Below are 16,129 nucleotides of genomic sequence, written 5' to 3' on the forward strand. Positions count from 1 at the left end.
GTACTTGAAGAAGAAGTCAAGTACACATCCCCACCTTCATCTGAGGTGGTTTTCACCTCTACAGAAGGAGAATCGTCATATCCCTTTCCTTTCTTGAGAGCTTTAGATCTACAATTTTTGAAGTTCCCTTCCTTTCCACATTTCCAGCACACCTTTACAAGTTTTCTTGGAGATTTAGATCTCCTTCTATATTTAGTTCTCCCACTTGAGGGCTTGTTTTTGTCTCTTTTCTGGGACCATCCTCATATAGACAAGGAATATCCATTATGGCCCTCCATAATTTTCCATCTCATCTCCTCCAACAACAAGGATGAGACTATTTCATCAAACTTCAAGTTAGTTGTATTGCTACATATTACAATAACCAAACTATCCCATGAATCTCATAGAGAACACAACAAACCCATGCACTTATCCTCATATGAAATTTTATTATCAAAATATAACAATTGCCTTACCACAGTGTTAAAGGTGTTGAAATTCTTTGTCACCAAGTCTCCATCCTTCATCCTTAGGTTATACAACTTTTTCTGCAGGAATAGTTTGTTCACCAGAGACATAGATTGGTACAAAGTCCCTAACTTGTCCCACAAAGCCTTCATTGTAGCTTATCCTAATATATTCAACAATATTGAATATAAGATACATATATGTATTGTGCTCTTTTCTTCCTGATCCAACTTTGCCCAAACTTCACATGAGATTGTCACTGGTTTAGTACCCAAATCTATCGTGATCCACTGATATTTATCCACCAACAAATACTCCATCTTGAGTTTCCCCAACTCAAAACTTTGATGATTAAATTTATCGATTTCTTTATTTCCACTGCTCCCCATCTTCTTTTACCAAAAGAATCGATCCCACAAATCTCCCATTGAACAGGGCTTACCACAAGCCTGAATAAAACCCCTTAGTAATGAATACATCTTCTTGAAGCCGAAACAACTATGATACCAAATGTAGGTTTTAACCTTGTAAAAAAATTACATGCAAATGAATTCTAAAAGACATAGAATAAATAGTGACGAGAATATAAAACAAATATAATGAGATTTCCCCTGGATCCCAAAACCAAGACTACCAGATTGATTTTTCATTATTTTCTTTTCAATGTTACAATACATTTATATACATGCCAAAGAATTCATAAACCCCAATCCATTAGCCCTAGATTAGAACCTAACCATAGTTCCCTTGACTGAAGCTACAAAATACCATGGGCATAAAATCATCATGCCCAAAACCATGTGCAAAACCCATGCACAAAACCATAGGTCTGCCCACTTAATATAGGGTCCAAAAAAATATAACACACATCGGCTAATCATGAAAAGAATATAACACACACCTAACAAAAAGTCCTCTCAAGAATATCCCAAGCCTCCTTTGTTGTCTTTGCATTTTCAATGAGTTGAAGAATGTTTTCATCTATGCATTCCTTTATGAATTTTCATACCAAGACATTATTTTTCCTTTTGGCTTCCAACTCTTTCAAATAGACTTCAAATAACTCTTGTTGTTGCTTTGACTTTCTTAGCCTCTTGGATTGTCCCACTTATTTAATCATTGTATACTTTATAATGTTCACCAAGCAATGAGCTACAACTCTTCTGCACCTCCTCGGTACTTCGGACAGGTTGTTGAAAACAATACCATAATTACACTAGATAAAAACTCACTCTTCTGGACACACTTCATGCAGCAAGGCTGCACACAACACAATTCACTAGTTGATGCATAAGTCCTCACACCTGGAATACCCGTCAATTATATGCTCCATTGTAGGCTACAATATTCACACATCTAAGATCCATACTCAAACACACTCCAGTAAGTTTCAAACTCAAACAACACGTTCTCCAACTTTCAAAATATTCAACATTCCATGCTACAAAAATGAGTTGGGACAATATAGGCCCTTAGCACTCTTTATCAACAAACTAGGGAATTACCTCCACTATGCCTAAGTGGTGTATGGAGGCTTTGGTCCCAATGAATAGTGGTGAATCTCTTCCAAGTCAATGTTATTCAAGATATACGAATCATTCAAACCATCCAAATTACATAATCATCAATAAAATAATATAGAGTATGTGGCTTTTAAAATTTAAATGAAGAGAAGGGATTTTAATTTGGCATTGACTAGGAGAGTGAAAATAGAGTTCTCTTTCTTGCATGTGCTAAGTAGTATTACCATTTATATTGAGCTCTAATCTCTATTGCTCCAACTCCATACAATGACCAACACCCATAGTTCTTCACTCATAGTCTAACTTCTCTTCTATAGCTGGTAAAAAACAAAGTTGTTTCTTCACACGTGCACTTCAACAGTAACGTAAAAAAAGTTACACAAGAAGGATCAATCTACAGTGGCAAAGAATATCCCTAAAAAAATCTTCTTTTTGATATGGTTGCATCTCTAGGCTAACAACAATACAAAACAATGTTGGCTTAGGAAAAGAACTAATATCAAGGGTTCACGGCACAACAGCTAATCGAAATTATAGAGCGGTAGTATAAACTAGTGCATAGAACCAAATAATAAACAATAATAATTTGTCTGCAATTTTTTGGCTTGATTCATGGAGACAGAGGATGAGTGGCCAGACATTGTTTGACTCCCAAATGATAATTGTATCAGGGCTATGATCCTTTGAAAAATTATTAGTTTGAAAAGATAATAAGTATAGGCATCAACAAATTCTAGGATGATTTTTCACTTGATACAATATCGAAATGCACAACTTGGTCTATTGAAATCTAGCACAATTGATGATCCTTTATGTAGTAACTGTCTTAGCATTCAAACAATAAACAATGCACAACTCTATGTTCCCACAACACCAGTTCACATTCACTCAATACATTATCGTTTATGGTCTCATCTAGATCTTCTTTGAAGTATATCTCAAATCATGTGGTAGGAATCTCTGAATGAGAAAAAAATGAGATTAATAGTAAAATAAATAATATTTGTAGAATCTATACCTCATCCACATCAACGCACAATACTTTAAGCGAAGAGGTAAAAACTTATTTTCTTCTTGGAAATCGTTATGCGGATTCACAATCCCTTATCTATAATATCTATTATCTAAATATGTACATGATACAGGGGGTCCAAATGAGAGAATTTGGGCCCAAATATCAAAAACCTTTGAAAAGAAGAGATGTTCCTTCTTACTTCTGATGAAAAATTCAAAGGTGATAAAAATAATTGTATATTTCAAAATATATGACGAGTTGATTGATTGCATGATATACAAGATTGTTTGCAAATTTGATAGTGCTTTGATTGTCACAACTCATTACAGTAGGTGCATGTTGTGTTTCTCCAACATCTTCAAGTATCCTTCTAAGACATATTGCTTCACACGTAACACTACCTAATGCTTTATACTCATCTTCTATGGATGACAAGGAAATAGTTTGTTGTTTCTTATTGCTCCATGATATTTCTTCTAAACCTATATTGAGCACGTATCTAGTAGTAAATTTCCTGTCATCTGTATTTCCAACCCAATCGAAATTAGAATAACCTACCAACTCAACATAAAATTCACGAGTATACATAATACCAAAATTAAGAGTTCCTTTCAGATATCAAATTAGGACTTTCTTATCTTCTTTTGAGTGGCTTTCATAAGGCTTAGCCATTAAATGATTATGTTGACATAATATACTATATCTGGCCTAGTAGTGGTGAGGTGGTTTAGACTTCCCACCAATTGATGATACAAGGTTCCATTCAACTCTTTGGTTTCATCATCATTGCATAATTTAATATTATGTTCTAAAGGAGTATAGATTGATTTGCATTTAATCATATTGAACCTTTTAATGATTTCCCTTATATATTTTCTTTGAGTGATTAGTGTCTTACGAGATTCCCTCCAAACTTAAAGAACTAAACAATAATGCAATTCACCAAGATCCTTCATCTCAAATACGTGTGACAACTCACTTTTGATTTCTTCAATCAACTTGGATGCATTTCATGTTATGATGAGATCATCAACATATACATATATCAAAGCAACATTCTCATCTTCATCTTTCTTGATATACAAGTTAGGATCATTTTTACTTCTCATAAAACCTTTATCATAAAAGAAAAAATCAATTTTCACATACCAAGATCCCGATGCTTGTTTCACACCATATAAATCTTTCTTTAACGTACAAACCAAATTTTGATCATGTCCCTTTTTTACAAACCCTTCAAGCTGAACCAAATAAACTTCTTCTTTTAACTCACCATTCAAAACGAAATATTTGACATTTAACTCATGAATTTTCTAGTTATGTTTTGTAGCTAATGCAATCACAATTGTAATTGTGTTCAACTTAGCTACAAGTGCAAAGGTGTATTCATAATCAATTCCCCATTTCTGTGAATAACCTTTTGCAACTAATCTAGATTTATACTTATCAATACTTCCATCAACATTAAAGTTGGATTTATACATCCATTTTCATCCTTTGGGAACTTTATTTTTAGGCAATTATGTTAATTCCCTTGTATCATTCTTCATTATAGAGTTATATTCTCCATTCATTGCATCTATCCATTCTTTATATTCTTTAACTTCTTCATAATTTGAAGGTTCTACAACATATATTACAAGGGACACTAATGCATAATCTTTATACCTTATAGGTGCCTAATTTGACATGATGACCTTCTTGAATTTTTATTGCTTTCATCTTTCTTTCTACTTTGTGGAGCCTCTTCACCTCTTCTTAGAGTGTCATGACTGTTTGATGCTCCTTGTTGTTGAACCCATACCTATTCATGTGCTTGTTCATGTTCTTGTTCAACACTTGTATTTATTTTGACATAATCATTAGTATTATGCCATACACCAATATTATTCACTTTATAACCTTCATATGCATTCTCATGAAACACCACATCCCTACTTGCAATCAATCTTGAGATCTGGGATCAAACAACTTGTATGTTTTTTTATCATTACAATAACCTATATATGTGCACTTGATTGACTTTGCATCAAGTTTTCTTCTTTCATCTTTTGGAATATGAGCAAATGCCTTGCATCCAAAAACTCTTAAATGGGTCACTTTTGGTGAATACCCATAAAATGCTTTGAAAGGTGTTTTAAGAGCTTAGTATTAATGGCTTCGGCCTAAAAACAAGCATACTATGTGTACATTCTACTAGTGTTCTATTTTTCCTCTCAACAAATCCATTTTTCTAAGGTATATGTGGAACTATAAATTGTTGTAGAATCCCATTTATTTTACAATATTGATTAAATCCTCTTCATTTATATTCCCCCTCCTAATCAGATCTCAGAATTTATTTCATTTGTGATTTTATTTTTCCACCATATTTTTGAACTCTTTAAAGTACTCAAAAACATCACTTTGTTTCCTTATGAAATAGACCCATGTATATCTAGGTCTATCATAAAAAAAAAAAAATACCATGCTCCACCAAGATATCTAGTTTTCATGGGTCCACATATATCAATATCAATTAATTCAAGTATTTCCCTTTGTCTCTTTTCTTTATGTATACAAAATTTCTCTCTATGTTTCTTGCCAAGTCCACATGCTTCACATTCAACATGATCATTCTTCATAACAGGAAGACCTTCCTTCAACCATTGTGTTCTTTTGAAGTAACATTAAATCATTGTGATTTAGATGTCTATGCTATTGATGCCATAGCTCTACTCTTGATATTATTGTAGATTCCATGATGACATTTCCTCATTACATCCATCTTATACAACCCTCCAACTCTAGTACTTGTGGCAATAACCTTGTAGTGCTTTTGAATGTTTCACAACACATTGTGATTTAACAAAATCCACCTTCTAATCTTGGTCAACTATAGTAAAACATAAATTAAATTCTTTTTGATACCAGGAACACACATTACATTATGGATCTTTCTCTCTTGCCCATTAGACAAATTCACACCTATTACACCCTAACCTTGAAATATAAGTGATGTGTTATCTCCTAGATAAACATATGTTCCATCAATGCTCTCATAATATTCATCAAACCAATCCTTATTACAAGCCATATGGAGTGGTGCACGAGAATCAATGAACCAAGGGTTCACATGCTTAGTTTCCGCACACAATGTAGCATCATAAACAAACAATGTGAGATTTTTAAATACATCACTCACTGAGTTATTTTTGTCCACAAAATTTCCATTATTCCTTTTATTTTCTTGTCTAGACTCATTATGTTTTATTTTGTAGCAATATTTAGAGTGATGATGATTTTTGCCACAATAATAATAATCATCATTTCTCTTATCATGTGTTGGAAATTTAGATTGTGCCATACCTTTCTATTTTGCTTGAAACTTGCCTCTTTTGTTCTTATCCCATGGCTCACCTCTCTACGATATTGACCCTTGGATACCAACTCCAAATATGAACTACTAGAGCCCAAAATAAAATTCTTCATCCTCTCTTCTTCTTGTAGAAGAATTCATGTCAACTCATCAAATGTAGGGGGCTTCTGTCTAGCTGAAAGACTTGAAACAAAAAATGTGACAATCTTGCACTAAGCCATCTAATGTGATGGTGACCAAGTTAGTACTAAACACTTTTTAAATAATATCTTCTAACTTATCACTTAAATCTTTGATATGGGACATGAAATTGTTTATATTTTCATTTTCTTCCATTTTTATATACAAGTTTAATCTTAAAAAAAATAAGATCGGGTTTGTATTTTTTATTTCATACAAATCTTTGAGCACATCTCATGTTTCTTTGGATGTCTTGCAATCTGTGTTGGGAGGAATATTATTGTCCTTTATGGATATGTGCAACAACACCTTTTCTTTAGTGTCTCTTGTTTCTCCCAATCCACATTGCAACAATGGGTTTCAGCTCATCCCCACTCACAATCGACCACAAATTACAATCCTCAAGAATTATCAACAACTCAAATTTCTAGTTCACATAATTTTGTCCATCAAATTTAGTAGATTCATTCATATAAATATTAACTAAAATATCTCCAATACTAAATAAACTAAGATCTAAACTAAGATCCAAACACCAAATATAAAATACATACTTTTACCACACCATAAAAAAATTATACGAACAACTATTTTTTCGAAACTCCTTTGCCATTTGAAAAAAATATACATATCTTAAATGAAAATCCTTATATCTCTTTTAAACCGCATACAAAAAAACAAACTAGACCAAAATCACCATAAATAAGATATCCTTGTAATAAACTTCACTATAACAAAAAAACCTTCCTTGTAAAAAGAACTTTATGCCACAAGTTAGGTTACTTTTAAAAGCAAAAGTCGTGAATTACTCAACGATGAAGAGTGGGCTATTCAACACGGCAAACTCACTCTAACTTCACAAAGCTTAAACGATAGTGACTTACGACATGGGCTTCTCCTCAATTTTTCTCTAGTTTCATCTGAAAAAAATAGTCTCTTAGTTTCATCTGAAAAATAGTCTCTTCACAGTTATGATGCCTACGGTGGCTTGTTTGATTTAAATCCTTTGCCTAACCCCCACCTCGACTGTGCACGATGGTTTCTAACAATGATGTTGCAAATTCACTAATCCGATGGGTTCCATCCACAGCTCCCAAACACATTGTCCTTCTGAAAATCTTTTAAATCTTCTCAAAGTGGCTGAATAGCCAAGATCTCCACAACTTTGTCATCAAATTTATATGAACAACAAGCACCAATGGCCTCCAGACAATATTAAATGGCGGCAGATGCACCAATTCAAACCACAACAACCGCATAAAACGAACAACAAACACAAAACAGATCTTGACCCTCTTGCTTTCAGATCTGAAGCTCTCTATATCCCCCTCTAGCTAGAGATGAACTCTCAACATGAGCGCTTGAATATTTCATTGCTAGACATTACAATTTATACGTGAAAGCGCTTGAATATTTCATTTCTAGACATTACAATTCATACGTGAAGGAATCTTCGAGCTCTGGTACCATTTTAGAGATGAACTCTCAACATGAGCGCTTGAATATTTCATTTCTAGACATTACAATTTCTACGTGAAAGAAGTCGAAGATTCTATAGTGAATTCAACCGACTGTCATTTATTTATTACCTACATCCCCGACTTAATTTCTACTGACTCTCACCAACGGATATAGAACAATCATTTTGTAGTTTCATCGTCATGGAAACAATGGCCATAATTATTATTTTGACACAACCTCACACAAACAGATCCTCATAGAGAAATTTGCAAACTCTCTCAATCCTGCTCACCAGGAACAACAAAACTCAAAAGACATCACTCATCTTCTCACCAGGCTCATAATTTTAGATGCCATCAATATAGAGAGGTTAATGGCATCTCACAATAAGGATCTTACAAGCTTGGAGATTGTAGAGTAATTTATTTACAAGCAGACCGATCTTATGGACGTGAATTCAACTAGCCTTATTCCATTACAAGATTTTAAAAGATTGTTTTGAAAACTTTTAGAAGTGTGCCATGGACTACAATTATATCTCAAAGTGATTGGAGTGCTCCTTTGAGGAAAATATTTGGAGTATTGGCAAGCCCAAAGCAATAAAATATACAAAATATGTTCCAACTAGTTATTGAACAGGTTCAAAATCAACTACCCAAAATCTAGATATATAGGAAAGCATATATTCTTAACAAATAATGAAGAGAAACTGTGAAATAGAGAGTTTTTCTTCTCAATATTACTAACTGGTTAAATAGAATACATAGAATACATCAACAATAAATAATTGGAAAATATCAACAATAAATAATTGGATTTAAACTCGAATAAACTGAAGTAAAATTAAAATAACTATGACACCTAGTAGACAACAGAATAATATGACAACAAAATAATATGTGATGACACCTAGCACCTATTTGAGGACATAATAATATGTGATGAGATGACACCTAGCAGACAGTGAGATTAATATGTCAACATCCCCTCCTAATCTCAATTGTTACAAGTAGGGCACTTACAATGACTAATTGTTCACTTTGAAATTCAAATACATTTTTTGTCAATGGCTTTGTAAAAATATTTGCAAGTTGGTATTTGGAACCACAAAAAGAAATTACTATGTTCCCATCATTTACAAGCTCACTGATTAAATTGAAATTGAAATGTGTGTCAATATTAAGAATCAATTAAATAAGATTACTTTGGAGACATCAACATTAAATAACTTGAGTGAAACTCAACTAAACTGAACTAACTCAAACTAAACTAGGACACTTGGAGTAATGACTCTGACACCTAGTAGGTGGTTGGCTCCCCCATAATTTCAACCACAAAAGATTAAACTAAGATGCCTGTTGGTCTATGTCTCACCTACGCTTACAATTTAAAAATTTGAGATCATCTAGATTTTATTTTCTTTTTCTTTTCTTCTAGTAGTGTAGCCTTTAAATTGTTTCCACTTTTCGTTTTTGTTGTATCCTTCAAGGCTCAGTTTCTTCATTTGCTAGTGCAAGTCTTCCATTGTTCCACCTTGTGCTTGCATATCATCTATCTCTTCAAAAATATTTTGATTCAACTTTTCGTTTTTGTTGTATCCTTCAAGGCTCACTTTCTTCATTTGCTAGTGCAAGTCTTCCATTGTTCCAGCTTGTGCTTGCATATCATCTATCTCTTCAAAAATATTTTTGTATGTGGGCTGCTGCCACATGTAATCTTTTGTAGTGAGTTTTTCATCCTCAATCTAATGCAACATAAAATGAGAGTAAAAGTTTATGTAATCTTTTGTAGTTTGTTTTTCATCCTCAATCTAAACCAACATAAGATGAGAGTAAAATTTTATCTCTTCAAAACTTCAACAGCTGAAAATTTCATAGATGTGTTCATCATGAATACTTTCCTCAACATTCATTTCTGAAGCCTCTATGAAGACACTATCAAGGCATGGTGTTGCAAGTAGTGATTCAAGGAAATTTAACTATTCTTCATTAGTCTTGTTTACCTGCACATTGGAAATGGATGGTATTCTTAAAAACATATGCATAACCACATCAATTTTGTTCCTTCTGCTCTGCAATTAAATCTTTCTGCTGCTGTGCTTCCTTCTCTACCTCCATTTCTTCAGCTGCTTCAAAGAAGTTTTCTTCCACAGAATCAAGTGGGATTCTCTTACCAAATAGCATCATGTCTATATCATGTTTTTTTTGCATCATCTGCAACCGTTCATCATTCACCAACAAGTCATCATCTAACTTGACTTGACATCATTGAGTTGAATTGTTGGATTCACCATAGCATTAGCTGCTTCAATGGAAACTTCATTGCAATCAAAAAGCTTTGTTACTAGATTCACTAAATTGTCATAATCAAGCTTTGTTGCTGGATTCACCAATTTTTCTTCCATTTGAAATTGTGCATGATTCACCAAATTTTTTATCTTCAACTCTATTACTCCCCCTTACACCAAAACTCCTTTTTGTTTCCAAGTCTTTAAAAAAAATCTCAAACATCTCATATTGTTGCTTTGACCTTCTAAACATTATCTGTTTTTTTATATGAGAACACAGATAAACCTTAATAAGAATATGGAATGGATCTAGATGGGAAGGATGGATTGATCGGTCTTCCACATCTAAAAAATAGATGTCTTGTTGAGGTGGACGAGGAAAACCATATAAAATGCATGAACACCTTAGTCACATTGGCAAAGAAATATCCTTTTGAATGACCACTTAGTATTTGGCACAATCGGTTTGACTATCACCTGTGCATAGTTTGAATCTTTCTACCGACATTCAAAATAGGGTTGTGTTATCAAAATTGCGTCTTTCAAGTTTTGAAATTTTTAAAGTCTGCAAGATTGTCTATCTTGTTTCTAACATTTCAAAATGAACAATTCAGGTGTGTGGAATTAGCATGGTTCATGGAAATGGTCCTCAAAAATCTTTCCAAAACCTTATGGACAGTGATTATATTGCATCTTCTTAGGGTTGAAGGTTATTTTGTTGAAAGCTTCTTCAGTGTTGGGTAGTTACAACAACTAATTTAATTTGGCTCTTCTAGAAGAACTATTACTACACCTCCTTACTTGATTCGAATAGAGAATTTAAGAGTTTTGTATATAGAGGGGAGGAATTTGCACACTATAGCAAGATGATTCCCAGGTCATGTTGTTTTGTATTTTCTTTGAATCTTGAAAATTTCTTGCTCTTGAATATTGTCTTTGTCTGTCATAATGCCAAAACGTGCATATCTACTTAGTCAAATCCACTTTAAAATTGTGAAAACTGCGGGCGCCTGTGCAGTTAAAAGAGTTGAATATCGATGATCCCATTTTAAAGGTTCCAAAATCCATTGGTAAGCTGAAGCACCTAGAATCATTAGTGATGCACAAGAATTATCTTTACTTAAACGGTTCATGTGTCAAAGTTTCTTTATCTTTGTCAAAGTTTGGATGCGTATGCTTAATTAGTGTGAATTCCTCCACATTCACGTAATTGACCATAAAATTTTGGTGAGGGTTTTTCATAAACTTAAGAAAGAATCGCAAGTGTAAAATGAAATATTTATTCTTTTAAGTTGTAGTTATATTTTCATTTGTTTTAAATGTAAGTTTCAAATTGTCTATTTTATTTTGATGAGTGTTTTTCATAAACTCAAGAAAGAATCCTAGTGTAAAATGAAATATTTATTCTCTTTATAAGTTGTAGTTATATTTCAATTTTTTTAAATGTAAGTTTCAAATTTTGTTTTATTGCAGTATAGAGATGATTATAATTAGTTATGTTAAATTTGTTCAATAATTTTCTACTTTACCTTTTTGGAGAGATAAATACATATTTTGGATTTTGAGTTACTTTAATATCCAAGTAATATTGAAGTTGTGTAATGTTTATCATCTCAAAAAAAAAATTTCATTTTTTTCTTGATGGATGTAATAGATGCTTCATTTCTTCATGTTATCAAAATATTATCTACATGCCTCACAAGATATACAATAGTTTTCCCAAATTTTTTGACAAACAAAGTTGCATCATCAAGATTGAAATGCTTGAAATTGGTCTTAAAAAAATCTCACTTAGCTTTCCATATAGTGTGCAAGGTATTTTCCTTAGGCCATACAAAGACTTGATGGGCTTGTGTGCCTTATGTTCTTGACCCATTATAACAAATCCTCATAGTAGAGACATGTAAACATTCTCTTTCAAGTCTAGGTTCAAGAAGGCTATTTTCACATCCATTTAATAAATCATCTACTTATTATGCATACCCAAGCCAATAATGCATGAATAGTAGCCCATTTGTTTGTGGGAGCAAAAGTCTCCTCATAGTCTTCTTTCTATGCATATCCACTCACCACAAGCCTCAACTTATGTTGTTTGTGAAGTGAGTCACAAAATTTGCACCTGTTCTTGAACACCCACCTACAATCAATTGGTTGAGTTCCAAATGGATAGGAGCAACATACTCCTTTGCATGGTTTCTTTCCACTCATCAAGAGAAGCAACTTCTTAAAATGAAGTTGGTTTAAAGTTAGTAGACAAATTCAATTCACAACCATATGAAACATCAATATCATTTACATTGAATTATCTACATCACCTCCATCTTGCCTTGTAGAACTTTTGGTTCCTATCTTTCCAACTTCATCAAGATGAACCTTCTGAAGTGTCTTTATAAGAAACTTTGAACCATTCTATGGTGGTATAGGTTGCTCTACTACTTGAGATGGTGTTGCATTCCCATTAAGGTTTAGTCTTTCAATTCTCTTAATCATATCATCCAATTGAACTCCCTATTCTCATGAAGTGGTTGGATCTTCTTCATGAGGGGAAGATGGCACTTCAAAAGAAGATTCTAGAGATTGATCCAAGATAAGGATCCCCACTTCAAGATGTGGAATCTAATCATCAAACTCATGAAATGTCTTTACAGGGTAAATATATCCAAATGATCAAATTGTTACTCAAAAATTTTGTTAATCCCCATGGATTCAAAGGAAAAAGCATCTCTTGAAAGAATGAAGTTTTTCTTTACCTCATCATAAAGATGAAATTCCTTGGTGGTATTTGAGTAACCCAAGAAGACTCCCTTTTGACTCCTTGCACTAATTTTGTTTCTTTGCTTCTTAGGAATTAAGAAATAGTAGGTGGAACCAAATACATTGTGAAGCCTCACCAAAGAAATGCAACCATAACACAATTCATATGGAGTCTTATTCCCAAGGGAATGAGATGGACTCATGTGTTTCACACATATTTTCCATAGAATGCATTATCCCAAAACATCAACTTCACATTCTTGAAAAAAAATCAATAAGTGTACCATATTCAAGAGTGTCCCATTCATTATTTTTGCTACACCATTCTACAAAGGATTATATGGAATAATGGTTTGATTCTTGCTGATATGTTGATGAAGATATATTTCAAACTGATTCAGATAGTTGGAGGAATGAGAATTATAGAGTGACAAATGAATACCAACTAAAAATTCCTAGCAAGTCTCCCATCCAAGTACTACTTTGGCCCAAGCGCGGTTAATTGAAAATTTCTCATGAAATTTGAAGCATTTAATGTTGGTGTTATCCAAGTTGTTTAAAAAATGAAATTTCATGAGTGAAAAAGGAATATGTCACAATTCATGAGAGAAATACTGTGGAAAAACATTATAAAAATAATTGAGAATAGGGCAAAATTCATAAGAGAAATATTGCATAAAAACATCATAAAGATAACTTAGAATATGGTACCATGCATAAGAGAGTAAGCATGAAATCAAATATTTATTGAATTTATAATATACCATGATACTACATCATGAGAAAATCTTGCTTTGATCCCAATGAATTCAGGTATTTTTACTTTTAACAAGAGTCTTTCTAGTGAGAGTCATCCCTTTTTACATTTCAAAATATCATTAGTAAGTACCATGGTTTACAAAATCCATGGGTGAATACCATAGGTGAAGATCACAAAGTATGATGATAAAAATTAAAACATTGTGTGATTTAAATACCATGGGTAAATACCATTGTTTACAGAATCCATGGGTGAATATGATGGTGAAAACTAAATCATGGTGTGGTTAGATTCTTACTTCACTATTATGATTTTTTTTTTCTCATGCGTATTTCAAATATAATCCATGATTTTACAAACATTGGTAGAAAAATAATTATTAACCATGGTAACTATTATCCTTTTGGATGAATCCTCCCCCCTTCCAAAGAAATGGTCCCTATTACATAAAATCCCCTCATTAGATGAGGAAATGTTTTCTAAACTTAGTTCCTAGTGAACCACTTTCCCTTGTGAAGAAGATTGTCTGCGTTAACCACTTGGAAGAGTTGTATGTTATATTGGCGAGTACCCTTCATCTTGGTGTCCACAATCCCATTAGTTTTATCTAGAAACTTACATAGAACCTCATATTGGTCATGTTGTTGTCTATACTTGGCATTGGCTCTTGGTAGGGAATCATGAACCTATTATTGGAAGTGTTGAAATCATTCAAGAAATTTGGTTGGACGATCGAAGGAATTTGTTGGTGAATATGCAGTCTCAAAGGTGACATCCATGGGGATTATTGGTTGGAACCCTGAACATGTTTGCAAAGAACTAATAGAGTTGTAAAGAGCTCCATTGTAGCCACACTGAACATATGGATAGATTTCATCCGATGTAAGTCAATGTGTGACTTGGAAGAGTAGGGGTGCCTTTATAAGTGAGGTGAATATATACCTTGATTATTCTATAATCTTGTCCACCTTCTTGTATTTTGTAGAAAGAAATTGTACTAAAGTTGTGGTGGTTGTAGTGACGTGTTGTTCACATTCTCACCAAGCTATGGAAAGCAAAAACTTAGAAGTATGAGATAACACCTTCTTGCATTTTTTTTTAGATTGACAATTTTGCAGTAGTTAGAACTTCTTCTAGTATCGTGTAGAGCTGATCCCCTAGAGTAATAAAACATTACAAGGTCGAGACTCATAAACGACAAAATGTTTCCACATATAAGGTTGTCTTAACAAAACATCACAAACTTTGAGTGGTGCAACATCACAAAGTACCTCATATGTGAAGGGCTTGATGCTGTAGGAAAAACGACATCGTTGGATGTCACAGATGTCTCATCCATGGCTCAACTAACCAATGGTGTATATTTGTGGGTGTAACGTTATTGGCAGCTTAAATCCGTTGATGACGTTGGCTGAGATTAGGTTATTTGGGTTACCATTGTCAACAATGAAATGTAGTGGGGTCCTTATCACCCACATCTATGAATGGAAGAGGTGTTGTCCCCACTAGGGGATCCTCTAACTCTTCTAGTTGGATATTCACAATTGAAATGATAACATTGGGTTATGCAACAATGATAAACTTTCTTTTTACTATTTTAAATTAAAAGTTGAGCCATATTTTATTTATTTCTTTGCAAGCTCTGCTAATAATGATTGTTTCAAGCGATATTAATCAATGACGAGCAAGGGACTTTTGTGGAGCCTATGCCACATCCTATTGTATTCCTTTTAATTTCCATAATCATTCTTTCTTGAGGTTTAGTTGCATTGTCCTAGGGAATTACACCCTATCTTTGTCCCTTGCCCTTCTTCCACTATGAAGGATTTTCATATCCAATGTATTTATGCTTCTATTTATTTTATTTTTCTATTTACGACATATCAATATGTTGCACCAATTGAGAATATGTATAGGAACTCAATTTATATCTAGATGTATATGTGTAGACATCCATAGTACTTGATCACTAGATGTTGCTCAGATTCTTTGATATCAAGCTTAGTGTGCAAGGTATGAAAGATATTTGTGAACTTTGGAATTTCTTGGCCCCTTTATTGCCATAGTATGGTCCATTTTATGCATCTATATTCATAGCTCCCGACAGGGTAATACTATTCCTTAACTGTTGGCATTATGATGCATGTGTTGTACTTGATGGCAACCCTCTAATAGAAGATCATCTCACTTGTATACATTCAGATGAATCCACAGAAGAGATATCAGATATGACAGAATACATGGATGTAGGACAGTTCAAAGGGATCAGATGACAATTCACAAGTAAGCTTTGCCATCAAGTCCAAAGGGGGAGATTGTTGGCATTATGGCTAAAGTGTTG

This window comes from Pinus tabuliformis, chromosome 5_2 (genome assembly GCF_031772625.1).
Source record: "Pinus tabuliformis cultivar Carrire ecotype Pingquan chromosome 5_2, CPIR1, whole genome shotgun sequence".
Lineage (NCBI taxonomy): Eukaryota > Viridiplantae > Streptophyta > Pinopsida > Pinales > Pinaceae > Pinus > Pinus tabuliformis.